The sequence below is a fragment of the Arachis stenosperma genome, chromosome 3 (genome assembly GCF_014773155.1).
Source record: "Arachis stenosperma cultivar V10309 chromosome 3, arast.V10309.gnm1.PFL2, whole genome shotgun sequence".
Lineage (NCBI taxonomy): Eukaryota > Viridiplantae > Streptophyta > Magnoliopsida > Fabales > Fabaceae > Arachis > Arachis stenosperma.
In genome coordinates, this window is record NC_080379.1 from 63,817,696 (window position 1) to 63,819,900 (window position 2,205).

General features: G+C 43.0%; 1 non-coding gene across 1 annotated transcript; it reads right to left on the reverse strand.

Annotated features, from left to right (window-relative positions):
- Window positions 1-271: 271 nt before the first annotated feature.
- Window positions 272-375, reverse strand: LOC130972714 (small nucleolar RNA R71). Its single transcript, XR_009083877.1, has one exon. It is a non-coding gene; the product is annotated as a small nucleolar RNA R71 (small nucleolar RNA).
- Window positions 376-2,205: the final 1,830 nt, after the last annotated feature.

Below are 2,205 nucleotides of genomic sequence, written 5' to 3' on the forward strand. Positions count from 1 at the left end.
ACAGTTAATATCACTGGTGGAGAATCATTGTTCATTTGGTGGGAGTGCTAATGAAGATCCAAACCAACATCTCACAAAATTCCTGAGAATTTGCGACACTGTGAAATCCAATGGAGTCCAGGAAGATGCCTATAAACTGCTCTTATTCCCATTTTCACTTAGGGACAAGGCAGCTAAGTGGCTGGAATCATTCCCAAGGGGGAGCCTAACAACCTGGGATGAGGTGGAAAGCAAGTTTCTGGCACGTTTCTACCCCCCACAAAAGGTCAAGAGGCTTCGATCTGAGGTTCAGACTTTTAGACAACAAGATGGTGAAACTCTCTACGAGGCATGGGAGAGGTTCAAGGATTTGACAAGGAAATGCCCACCAGACATGTTCCATGACTGGGTGCAATTGCATATTTTCTATGATGGACTTTCTTATGAATCAAGGAAGGCTGTAGACCATTCATCAGGAGGTTCATTGAACAGGAAAAAGACTGTGGAAGAAGCCATTGAAGTGATTGAGACAGTGGCTGAGAATGAGTACTACTATGCTTCAGAGAGACACAACACTAAGGGAGTCATGGAGCTGAACCATGTTGATACAATTCTAGCCCAAAACAAGGTGTTTGCCAAGCAACTAGCAGAGCTCACCAGGAAATTAGAAACAAATCAAGTGGCTGCAATACACACACAAGAGCAAGAGGAAGTAAGCACTGAAGGAGGTGATTGGGAAGAGGCCAACTATGTGGGAAATCAACAAAGGCAACCATATGATCCACATTCCAACACTTACAACCCAGGCTGGAAAAACCACCAAAACTTTGGGTGGGGAAACCAGCAAACCCAACCACAAAACCACAAACCTTACAACCCCAACCAACATAACAATTCCACATACCAAAACTCCAACCAAAGATCATACCAAGCCACACAAAACACTTACTCCCAACCACCATATCATGGCCAAAATAATCAACCTGCCCAACCTAATCCGAACCAACAATTTCAAGATCAATTAAACAGGATAGAAGGAATGCTTGCAACCATGGGTCAAGACATAACCGAATTGAAAGCCTTTAAGGAAGAAGTAAATTCTAACTTGCAAAACCAAGGAGCTGCCATCCAGAAGCTAGAAAATCAAATTGGGTATTTGTCTAAGCAAACCCCTGGGCCAAGCGTTTCTCATGCTGCCAAGGCTATTGTAAGGGAAGAATGTAAGGCCATAACCCTCAGAAGTGGAAAGAAGCTAAAGGAGATCTCAAAGGAAACCACAGAGGATGAAGCAAAGGAAAATGTGAGAGACAAGGAACAGGGACAATCTTTTACACCGTCTGCAACAAAAGAAAAAGAAAAAGAGGTCCTGAAGCCTTATACACCCAAAGCACCATATCCTCAACGTTTGATGAAAAGTGAAAAGGATGGCCAATTCTCCAGATTTTTGGAGATTTTCAAGAAGCTTCAAATCAACATTCCGTTTGCTGAGGCAATAGAGCAAATGCCACTCTATGCAAAATTCTTAAAGGAATTAATGACCAAAAAGAGAAGCTGGAGAAATGAGGAAACTGTGTTGTTGACTGAAGAATGCAGTGCCATCATTCAACACAAATTGCCTCAGAAATTGAAGGATCCAGGCAGTTTCCAAATCCCCTGCATCATAGGAGAAGTCATGGTGGAGAAGGCCTTGTGTGACTTAGGGGCCAGTATCAATTTGATGTCTCTAACAATGATGAGAAGAATGAAGATTGAGGAAGCCAAACCAACAAGAATGGCCCTCCAATTGGCAGATCGAACTTTTAAATTCCCTCATGGGATAGTTGAGGACTTGTTGGTGAAAGTGGGAGATTTTATATTTCCTGCCGATTTTGTGGTGTTAGATATGGAGGAAGAAGCCAAAGCTTCGATAATCCTGGGAAGACCCTTCCTGGCTACTGCTGGAGCCATCATAGATGTCCAAAAGGGTGAACTCACTCTTAGACTACATGATGAGCAATTGGTGTTTAACGTATTCAAGGCAATGAGCTATCCATCAGAATCACTAAAGGAATGCATGAGGGTGGATGTAGTGGACATTGCAGTACAAGAAACCTTTGAGGAAACAACAAAGGAAGTGGCAGAGGAGGAGTTCACCAAGGATATTGAAGTTAGTGACATCAAGGCTGCTGAAACAACCATGCCAAGCATGCCAGAGAGAGTGAAAGAAGAGAAGGAAGCACCAAAACC